Below are 12,524 nucleotides of genomic sequence, written 5' to 3'. Positions count from 1 at the left end.
ACAAAGCAAACCACACATTTATGTTAATGCATGTGCTCCCATGGGTTTCTATAGTAACAGGTCCACATAATTTAAGTCAAAATTGCTTCATAGGTGTATATTTTGAAATTTTTTAAAGATGTCTCCAGTGGTTAAGCTTTAAAACTCTAAAAAGTTTATTTTTTAGGCATGGCTTCAATGTGTGAAGGGCTCTGTAAGATATTTGCATGCAGACATGTCAATTTCAGCAGTACATGCAATGTGCATGAACATATATATATGCACAAGCACACAATACACACATATACACACATATACACACATATACACACATATACACACACACACACACACACACACATACACACACACACACACACACACACACACACACACACACACACACACACATTTTACATTTACAGGATTTGGCTGAAGCGATTGCAAAATTGCTTTGTAGTCTGTTAGAAACATCCTTATGCTGGTTCAGTAGGTCAGTCGTACACACACATAAACACAATCACACACACATGTACACATGTAAAGTTAGCTGTGAGCCCATTTTGCGGGGGCTTGTGAAGTTGTCACTTGTGTTAGTACACTCGTAACAAAAAAATATTGTGATAGTGGTTTCTGTGTGTGTGTGTGTGTATGTGTGTGTGTGTGTGCGTGTGCGTGTGTGTGTGTGTGTGTGTGTGTGTGTGTGTGTGTGTGTGTGTGTGTGTGTGCATGACAGAGAGCTGAATTGCTCCAGTGTTTCACTTCTGTATGATCTCAGAGAGGGACTTGGTGCCTCACGCTCTGTCTTGCCTCTTCACTGCTCTTGCATATGTTTTGCGTGTGTGTGTGTAGGTGTGTGTGTGTGCGTGTGTGTGTGTGTGTGTGTGTGTGTGTGTGTGTGTTGAGAGGTTGTAATGGCATGTATATTTCGTTCTTTGTGGTTGTTTTTACTGTTAGTGATCTGTTTCCTGTGGCCCGTTTCACACTGTGGCTTGTGTAGTGTGTGTGTGTGTATCTCTGTTTGATTGTGTATAACCTGTGTGCTGAAAACTTGTACATGCTAATCTCTGTTACAGGCTGGTGTCTGTTTCAGTGTGACACTTTTTCCTCATGAGTGTGTGCACCAGATTTACGGATTAATGCGCCGGTTGTGACAGACGGTGGGCTGTGATGCTTATTATAAAACACGATGAGGACGAATAAACACTTGAATACACAACAGAATGGAATGCTTATTTTTTTCTTTTTTGATTCCACATGACTTTGACCTCGTGTGATGGCCACACACACACACACACATACACACACATACACCTACACTTCACTATGAGTACCGTGCTTTGTCTTCATGTTTGCTTTCACAATAGCTAAAGTGGCTTCACAGGCAGAAGTGGTCTGTTGTGCTCAGGGTTGCCTGTTCCATCAAAATCAAACTTTTACATTCATGAAAACAAAGAGCTTCCTTTTAAGCTTGTTCTATTAACTTTCACAACTTTGTATTTCTGTTTTCTCTCTCTCTCTCTCTCTCTCTCTCTCTCTCTCTCTCTCTCTCTCTCTCTCTCTCACACACACACACACACACACACACACACACACACACACACACACACACACACACACACACACGAACACACACCTCTATATATATTTTACACTGCACCTCATAAATTGCTTATATGTAATGAACTTATGTAATATGTGAATAATAAATATAGACAAGCTGTGCAGTTGTAAGAAAACGTGAAATGCTTTTTATCCGTTTATAGTTGCAGTTGTCCACAGAACTGTATTTGTTCTCCCATGTTATCACTTACATTATAACAGCTCTAAACAGTCACTTCCTGTCCAGCTTCCTGAAGTTCATAAGACAAATAAGTACTTATCAGGAAGACCAGTTTCTTGTTCGTCTCATTTTAGATTCAGGATAAAGTAGCAATGTGTTCCGAATAATGTATTAGAATGAGAAAAAACTTGCAAATTCAATGGTTTTAACTCCCCAACTTCATCTGTATATAAACATGTTTGATAGATGATAAAGTATATGAAAGACATTTTAAGACAAGCTGTTGCAAGAAACATTTTGTCCTTCGGTCTTTATAAGGAAAGAAAATCGAGGAGGCGTCTGTCATCTGTGCTTCGCAAAGAAAAGAAAATCCTGAAGTTCTTTTTTTTCATAAAAGAAATAGTTTTTTCCTGTCAGAAACCCCTGGAGACTCATCATATATGTAAATGTATATCATTTTCTATTCAATTTGAGTGTCGCAATAGAAATCTCTCAGAATATGGAACACGAATTTGTTGATATGAATGATAGCAGACAATTTTTCAGCAAGAGCTGCTGTTACAAACGTGAATCAACCATTTGGATTGTTAGTTCTGTGGGTAGTTTGTGCATTATTCAAATCTCCGGGAAGGTCAAGATACAGAACACCACCATATATTTATTCATTTGTGTAGAGTTCTTTTAAGAATGAATATCGTCCCAAAGCAGCAGAGCTGTTTGTATAAATTACATCCCAAAGTCATTATCATGGATTCTGTGTGGAACCATTCACAATGGTCTTTTGTCTTTTGGGCAATGAATTGCGTCCAATTGATAAGAACTGTTTTGGGGCATCAAGATGGATCAGGCAGGTCCGGAGAGCAGGGGACAGCGACAGTGGTACCACAGGAGTGTGGACAGAAAGAGAGAAATAGAGAGAAAGAGAGAGAATATCTGCACCACTATTATTATTATTGCCATTTGTTTTTATCTAAGATGTGATTGAAGACAACACACACATTTTATTCCTAATGTCCTCGTCCCATGTTCACACTACACACTCCATTAGACATTTTCCTCTCTGTGGAGGACACACACACACACACACACACACACACACACACACACACACACACACACACACTTGAACAATTACTTCTGTTATGACCTCAGAGTGCTCCCTTCATTTAAGACTGAGCCATGAATGTGTACTGTGTGTGTGTGTGTGTGTGTGTGTGTGTGTGTGTGTGTGTAGATCTAAGTGTGTATTAATAGCCTTATAGTCTCATGGTGCTCTTTAAACAAATTCCTCCATTCTCTAAGGGTTTGCTCCATTCCTGAGTAGTAGGGCTCAATACTCAACTACTGATACCCCCCCCCCTTTTTTTTGCACCCACTGTGGCGAATTTGTGACCAGCAGAGCTCAAAAAACACGCACATATGCACAGATTCTAATATACTCCCACACACCCAAACATGCTCATTTATACCACCTTAAGCTTTGAATTATCATGTGATTAAAAAACTCAGAGCCCCGCTCAAATTCGGTAAACTTGTGATGCGACTTGAGGCAGAAGAGAGTTTTTACTCTTCCTTTCTATCCATCTGTGCTCCTCCTCACATTCTAGCTCTCTGCTGTTCCAAGGTTAAACCGAGGGGAAATGTCTCACACCTACAGTTTTGATGTCAAGGTCAAAGCCGAAGCCTGATGACACACTGCGCCACATGATGAAAAGCAGGCCAGTGTGTAGAAGGACTGACTGTGTGTGCATGTGTGTGAATGTGTGTGTGTGTCTGTGGGGAAGATGGAGCTATGCCCAGTTATACTAAGATTTACATGTGGAATACAGGAGAATAGCTGGACAGATACACAATGAAATGTGTGTGTGTGTGTGTGTGTGTGTGTGTGTGTGTGTGTGTGTGTGTGTGTGTGTGTGTGTGTGTGTGTGTGTGTGAATGTGGGACAGTGTGTGTTTGTGTATTTACTGTAAGGATGGGGGAAGGGAGGGTGGTTACAGCGTTATCTAGCCTTTATTTCTGCCCAGATTTTGCATAGTTTTAATATATATATATTTTTTTTTTAAATATAAAGTTCTGTACAACTAAATCTTGGCTTAGGAACAGTATATTACATTTATTTACTTAGTATAATATACTAATATTGATCATTTTTAATAAACCAAAAGCAGATTTCTTGCAAAATGTACATTGAATGCTTATATTTCTTCCAAAATAATTTAAAAACATTTACAAGAATGACTAGGAATGTGCCTTATAATCAACACTTTCAAAAGGATTTTTTAATCACAGCAAATCCTACTTTTTGGGGGGTTTTTTAATCGAAGTGATTTGCCAATGAGTGCAGGTTTCAAATAACCTCGACTCTTCTTGGAAGATGTTCCACTAGATTTTGGAATGTGCTTGTGGAGATTTGTGCTCATTCAGGTAGTAAAGGCAGGTAGTGATACAGGTGAGGTGAGGAGGCCTGGGGGTGGAGTCAACGTTCCAATTCATCCCAGAGGTGTTCAAAAGGTTTTAGGTAAGAGCTCTTTTTTAGGTCCTAAAGGTATTTTGGGCCTTTTAGTTTTTAGGTCTCCAAATTTAATTCAAAGACTATACAAATGTGTGCCTCCAAGTCTGTGGTAACAGTTGGAGAAAGAACCAGACAAGGCTGGAAAAGCCTGGTGTCCCAATACTTTTGTCCATAGTGTACCTTATTAACAATAAAACATTTTTTATGTTACTACTAATTTAATTTATTATTTTCATTATTTTCATTTAATTATTTGTTGCTAACTAAAACATTTTGGTATGTTTGATCAGAGCTGCCTTCAGCACAACAATCACAGATCTGCAGTATGGAGCTAAGATGCTGACCCTGGAGTAGCAAAATGTGACCTGGACTAGAAAATAAGCTTTTGTGTGCTAATTCACACAGTGCCACAGGGCATGGGCTTTGCATGGGCATCTAGGTTGGGGGCACCATCTGCCTGCACTCTATCATTGGGTCAGTGCTAATCTTTCATACGTACGCGTTCAAAGAACCGAAGCAGTCCACAACGCCTCAAGAGCTTCTATAATAAGCAGCACTTACTGAGGTTGCCTGGTCAGATATACAAGCTACAGTCGATCTCACACTCTGTGTGTGTGTGTGTGTGTGTGTGTGTGTGTGTGTGTGTGTGTGTGTGTGTGTAGCAGTAGTTGTCTTGAGCGATTGATCGAGGAGATATAACCTGCATCGGTATGTTAATTTGTACACTCTGCGTGTGAGAGTGTGTGTTGGACGTACCCTATTGTGTGTTGCAATAGTGCTGTGTGCAGCTCTTCCCTAAGCCCTTCTTACAAACAAATGGATTACGGATTCTAAATATTTCCAGCGCCTCGACCATCCTCAGTCCCTGCCAGCAGACACCGGCAGCTGCAGTGCCAATCAGGGGCGCCTGGGAAACGTATTTTATAGAATTCAAAGCATTTCTGAAGAGACACTGACAGTATGATGCTTGATAAAAATGGAAAGAAACTGCCTACTTTTAGGCTTGCGTACAGCTTGAGGGTTTTGAGCATGTACCGTATGCGTGCATTAGGCAGATGCGTGCATCTCAGGATCTTTTGGCAGTCGGTGCTCCGTGTTGGCGAGCACTTCCGAAGGATCTGGTAAAAGAATGAAAGCTAAAGGGAGGGAGGGGGTGGATGAGGGAGGCCAGTAGAAAAAATATAAGGAGAAAGGAAAGGAAGAAAATAATGTATCCCGAGTTAGCCATAAAGAAAAGTCTTCAGTGCAGCTAAGACTCTCTCTAAAATCTTAGGAAAGATCTCTAGAGGTTGTGGAAATGTTGTGGAAGTGTTGAGCTATTCCGACTATGAGTTTCTGGAAAGATTCTGCGATTTGGTTCTTGTACTGTTTTTGCATGCAAAAGTCAGAGAATGAAAGGAGATGTGGGATGGTGGATACTGATTAAGCGGACGTGTTGGACTTGATCAGTTGGACTTGTTCTTGGAGATTCTTTTGGGGACTTTTTTGGGGGGAGGAAGGGTTCAAATCCAAATGTGTGCCAGGTTGGATTGTACTGCTCTTAGGTGGGTAAATTGGCAGATTAGTGGTTAATGCTCTGGGTTACCAATTGGAAGGTTGGGGGTTTAAGCACCAGTATTGCCAAGCTTCCACAGTTGGGTTCTTGAACACTGCCCTTAATCCTCTGTCATCCATCATGGCTGACCCCTGCTTCCTAACATTGATATTGTATATGTGATAAAAGAATGTCGGTGTAATGTATATGTAACAAGTAGGGGTGACCCTGAACTCTGTCATTATAAAATGTGGATCGTGTCATTTTGTTTATATGGAGGTGCTCAATGTTTAATTTTACATAGAACTACCGTTTTCTCCCAAGAAGTTAATATACAGCGCACTAGACCACCAGGGAACCACATGATAATGTTGCAAATAAAGAAACTTTTAATAAATATTTTTAATGTGCGTGAATAAATCCAACCACCCATGTGAGATATTTAGTTTCACTTTCCATGATCTGGGACCAACACAGGACCGACACAGGTGGCAGGGATTTAAAGATATAACAATGTCTGGGATATTCTGTATAGGTATACTCTATTCTAATTTAATTCTGCAAATTTATAGTTGATTGTTTTTCAGTGCATCGATGTTGCGCTGTAATTAGCACTCGCGCAGCAAATTTAGCTGATTTCATTTGATTTGCTGACATGTGAAATGCAAATCCTGTCTGCACTGTGGCCTTTCTGCAGTTATTTACTTTTTTTTAGGTTATTTGATCCAAAATGTTTTTATACATATTTTCGCTATGATAATCTGTACATCGTGGCTTTAAAATGTTATCAGCGATCAGGTTACGTCTACCTAGAATTGTCGTCACCCACATCACCCCACCTCCCCACCCCAGACACACATGACTCAACTATCAGTGGACTATAGGCAAGACTTGACAATTCTGATTTTCCATAGTCAGGGACACCACTATTGACAAGAAAAGGCTTTTTTACATTGTATTTACTTTGTCATTCCCAGAAACTCTAAAAGCTTTCAAGGTTGATGGTGCACAATATTTAATAAGGTTCCACTCTATCTATTCAGTTGCAAAGAAAGACATTTGAATTACTCATGCCGTTATCACAATGTTGTGTTTGTGTGTTCACTTCCTTGTCCTTTATCCAACACCTAAACCTGATACCATTTGTCATTTGTCACGTTCTACATTGTGTTCACATTTTTTTGCTTTTTTTGGATCCAGTATGACAATACCCCTGTGCACAAAGCCATCTCCTTGAGAATATACTTTGCATGGGTTAAAGTGACAGATCTTGAAAGGCCTGCAATAGAGCTCTTTCCTATTGAACACTTTGAGATGAATTGGAACACTAACTGCACCACAGACCACCTCAGCTCACCTATACCAGTACCTGGCTTTACTAACACCCTTGTGGCTGAATGAGCACAAATCTCCTCAGTGACACTCTAAAATGTAGTGGAACATCTTCCCAGAAGAGTGAAGGTTAATATAATAGCAAATGGAAACTAAATGTGAAATGGGTTGTTCGAAAAGCTTCTTAAGCTTATCTTATGGTTAGTTGTCTACAAACTTTCTGTGGACTTTCACAGCTGATTTAAGGTGCCTTCAACCTTATGTATGTGTCAACATTTACCCTCCTGTAGTGTCGTATTATCAGAGAGTGAGAATATCCTTTTCTTATACGAGGGGCGTTCAAGTCAAATGGGACTTTTGATTAAAGGTATAAAAATGGATGCTAGAGTGGCAGTACTAAGTGGCTAGTGTCCTATTACTGATATTTGGTGCACATGTGGGCCAGTCCAGAAACTGTTACTCAAGATGGAAGACAACAGTGTTAGTGAGTGCATCAAACAGCGTGTGGTGATGAAGTTTCTTGTGAACGAAGACTTCAAACACAGCACGGTGACGAGACGCTCAGCCACAGTAAGACATTTGAATGGTGTAAACGTTTTTCTCTCATGATGGTTCCTAAATGACGTAGTAATGCAGCCCGTCCTAGGATGGTTCAGGCGCACTGACAAACCTTTCTATGCCTTATCTTGCCAGGCATTAGTTAAACTCTGGGTGACTCTGGAAATGCAGTTTGCACTCCTTGAAATGTGTTCTTTTATTTTATATATTCAAACGTCCTGGTTTGAACAACCTACATACCATTCTTTAGTAATGTTAGCCAGATACTGGCTAATTATCCTCCTAGATTTAGCTAAGTGCAATATTTTAGCCTAGGCTTAAGGCTAATGCATCATTTTTACAGTGTCAGCCATTTTTATGGTGTTAGTACTGCCTCGTATAATAGGTACCTGGTAAGGGTAAAATGTTTAGTAGTCACTTGGCTGGAAAGTAGAAGAATTGCTCCGGAACAAGAGTTCACTTTTCCAGATACTCCTGATTATCCCTTTCATACACACACACGCACACACGCACGCACACACGCACACGCACACACACACACACACACACACACACACACACACACACACACACATACTGCAGACATTCTCTCTTTCCCTTCTGTATTTCATTTGCTTTATTCCACGTTCCTTCTTTTCCCCTCATGTTGTGCTTTTATCTTTTCCTCAGTCTTTTCCGTAAATCTCTCTCCCTCTCTCTCTCTCTCTCTCTCTCTCGCTCTCTCTCTCTCTCTCTCTCTCTCTCTCTCTCTCTCTCTCTCTCTCTCTCTCGCTCTCTCTCTCTCTTTCTCTCTCTCTCTCTTTCTCTTCCTTACTGCCTTCTCAGCATTTCTCCCCAATTTTTTTCTCCTTCTTCGTCCCCACCGGGTTCCCTTTTTTCGTAGCAACAATGGCCATGTGCCCAATTACAGCCGTCAGCTTGATTTCTCAGTCTGGATCTAATTACCCAATTGCAAGAGTCAAAGAAGGACAAAAAATAAATAAAAATCTGCTAGTAACAAGCGTGCCTCTCTCTCTCTTTTTTTTTTTTTTTTTTTTTACCGATACCATCCTCTTGGAGTTCATTAGTTGCTCCAAAGTAGTTAACTCTTGTAGTTTACGATGCAACCAACACCGAAAAGTCCGTTCACACAAGATTTGTTTAACACAAGCATGGGAAAAAAATCTTGTTAGCAAGATGAAGAGAGATCGCGTGTCGTTTAAGTAACACCATAAATCACTGGTCGGAGTTTTTCGGTCATATAAACTCAAGCAGTGGTTTTTATACAGTATCACACAGTTCATAGATCTTTTTTTTGAGCTGCACCATTTCCATTGGCTGTGTTATTGGTTATTGTACACCAGGTGATTAATAGAGATTATATAATAGGTTGAGAGAAAATGGAATCCAGAAAGAGAAGTGAGTTTCCCATAACTGAACAAAAAGAAATAGCAATGAAAGTAAACTGAATTTTTTTTTTTTATAAAGAAACTCTGATGCAGAGAACTTTATGCCTACATCCAGGTCAGATATGAGAAGTGAGTAAAGTCACATTTTGAGACGTATGTGTGAGAAAATAGTACGCGAACATAAGACCTACGTGGATCTTTTTGTGTCCACGGTCACAATTGGCGTAAACTTCAAGAGTCATTTGACTTTCGGGTCAGAGATTGAAGCCTGAATGCACGTAGGCCGGTGAATGAATGGTGTTTGTAGGATTTCTTCCCCCCTTTCTTCTCTATTTCTCTGTCTTTCTTTGTCTCTTTTTTTCGACCAAAAGATGACAGAAACCCGAGGACCCTCGCAAAGATTTGAAGCAGGGCATCTGTAAACAAACGTCTGTGGAAATTCCTTAAAACATTTTTTTTATTTGTATTTACATTTACTTGGAAACTCGCACGTCTTGCAACGTGAACAAGAAGTTCTCCTCAGTTTGCTAATCTGGAGAGTTGCAAGAGGAAGAAGGAAGGCTGTTGACACCCTCCCTCCATTTTGTTGGCAGAACCAAGAAACCATCCCACAGGACTTTTAATTCCTTACTAAAGACGCTTTAATAACTTCCTTTCATAAACAAACTCTTGCTGAGCCAGCCTTGTAGGGACAGCAGGCAGTTAAAGGTCACACTGCCATCTACAGGCAGCATTAGATACACATATACGCGCACACACACACTGTATAAAACACACTTCATACCCTCATTTACAGTCACACACATCAAGCACAGTTCTACACTTATCGTTACATTAGAAACATTTATTAGAAACAAAAAGATCTTACATAGAACCCTGAGCTGTTGGTGCTGATGCTTGTTGTATAAATTAGCCATCACTAGATGGCATAGGAGGTATAGACTTGAGTTGAATCCTTCACTGACCCCACACACTGCCCCCTGGGTTACTTCTCACGTTTACATCACAGTGAAATTCTTACTTGAGCATATCGCAGCTCATAGAAAGCTGAAGTCAGAGAGCATAGTCAGCCATGATACAACATATGGTTAAGGGCCTTGTTAAAGGGCCTAACAGTGGCATCTGGGCAACGCTGGCGCTTGAACTCTTGTCCTTCCGATCAGTAACTCAAAGCCTTTACCATTGAGCTCCTACGTCCCCCTACCGATATTATATAGTTTCTAATTTCTTAGGACGTCGTAAAACTTTTTGTTTTAATTTTTAGCATTAAATCACAGTGCTGTGGAATTCTCCAGTCATACTTTATATAATGACCTTATACATTATGGTTTATATATTTCTGCCCAACACCATTAAAATTTGTATAGCAAATACATTTTATGTCAAAAAAGTGTGTAAAAAAATTTTGTTTACTTACACAAGTGAAAGTGAGGTTATACCGAGGTTATATCTGAACAACTTCTTGTATAATGTGACATTGTCATATTAAATTTAAGGGATGGAAAGGAAAATGAGATCCAGTGTCAAAATGAACTAGAATTGTGACCAGATTACATGCAGAGAAATGAAGTGCATTATATGGACAAATGTTTATGGACATCTGACAACATTCATGTGTGCATTTTGACCTCCTATTCCACACTTAGTCTCAATTTGCTGTTAAAATAAATTCCAGTCCCTGGAAGATGTTTCACTAGATTTTGGAATGTGCTTGTGGAGATTTGTGCTCATTCAGCTACAAAGGTACTGATATACAGTACAGACCAAAAGTTTGGACACACCTTCTCATTCAAAGAGTTTTCTTTATTTTCATGACTATGAAAATTGTAGATTCACACTGAAGGCATCAAAACTATGAATTAACACATGTGGAATTATGTATGGAATTATATACATAACTAAAAAGTGTGAAACAACTGAAAAATGTCATATTCTAGGTTCTTCAAAGTAGCCACCTTTTGCTTTGATTACTTCTTGCACACTCTTGGCATTCTCTTGATGAGCTTCAAGAGGTAGTCACCTGAAATGTTCTTCCAACAGTCTTAAAGGAGTTCCCCGAGAGATGCTTGGCACTTGTTGGCCCTTTTGCCTTCACTCTGCGGTCCAGCTCACCCCTAAACCATCTTGATTGGGTTCAGGTCCGGTGACTGTGGAGGCCAGGTCATCTTGCGCAGCACCCCATCACTCTCCTTCTTGGTCAAATAGCCCTTGATGCCTTCAGTGTGACTCTACAATTTTCATAGTCATGAAAATAAAGAAAACTCTTTGAATGAGAAGGTGTGTCCAAACTTTTGGTCTGTACTGTAGAGTGAACAGGCCTGGGGTTCAGTCGGGGTTCAAATTGATCACAAAGGTGTATTATAGGGTTGAGTTCAGAGTTCTATAGCAGTCCACTTGTGATCTTCCACTTAAACACATATAAAGCATATCTTCATGGAGCTGCGTTTTGAACAGGTTTGGGGTTCCTAGTTGAAATTAAGGCAAAATGTAATGTTAAAATATAAAATAGTATCAGCTACATCCAAAGACATTCTATACAGTTGTGTGTCTCTAAAAGTGTGGTAACACTTTGGGGAAGAACCTTATATGGCTGTATCCCAATACTGTTGTCTACATAGTAAATGGCATGTCTTTTAATGGTATGCCTTTTAAAAACATTCCAGCTATGGAGTAAAAATGTAATTATTAGTGTTTGTACTAAAGTGTTGTGTTACAAGATAAAATAAAAAAAACATTGTGGTTGTGTTGTTTTAGGAAATGCTCATTTATGGGTTGGGGGCCAGAGCACCTCTTTGCTCCTGCTCACATGACACCACGTTGTCATTAATGATCTTGCTTTGTCAGTGTTTTAGTTTAGACATATTTCAGTCCCTTCAGTTCTTTTTCTTGTTTGCTTTGGGATCTCATACATCTCATGAATCAGCAAATACAATTTATATACAGAGCTCGGTGTCAGATCTTAGCTAATCTTTCTATAAATAATGCTTGAAGAGCAACTATATGGCTACCGAGTAATAGTTTTTATTGAACACGGTGAAGACTTTTCCCAGTTCTTTTCTGGGTGTCAGTCGAACAGATTGTTATCAGCAAGTGTTTATTGCACTTTGTTTTCTCAGAAATTTGGTTAGGTGTGTGATATCCTGTTAGTTGAGGTTTTTGCCCTCACAAACACACACACACACACACACACACACACACACCACATTAACCTATTTTTTCTTACTTGTCAAAGTGAAAGTGTGTGTGCACTATTTATTATTTACACATTTTCATTAAAACTTGGTTTTTTTTTTATATAAAACCCATGTACACTCACTTTCCACTTTAATAGGAACTGAACATTTGTTCATATATGCAGTTATCTGAAAGACCCAATTTGTGGCTGTGGCACGATGCGTAAAACCGTACAGATACACAAGACGTGTGTGCTTGCTTTTT

At 39.6% G+C, this 12,524-nt stretch overlaps 1 protein-coding gene across 2 annotated transcripts in view; it reads left to right on the top strand.

The window, feature by feature from the left end:
• Window positions 1-12,524, top strand: part of dock10 (dedicator of cytokinesis 10) — a 103,944-nt gene that overhangs the window by 17,073 nt on the left and 74,347 nt on the right. The window lies entirely within an intron of this gene.

This window comes from Silurus aristotelis (assembly GCF_946808225.1).
Source record: "Silurus aristotelis genome assembly, chromosome: 22".
In the NCBI taxonomy this organism is placed as follows: Eukaryota; Metazoa; Chordata; class Actinopteri; order Siluriformes; family Siluridae; genus Silurus; species Silurus aristotelis.
This window is presented reverse-complemented; position numbering and strand designations above follow the sequence as displayed.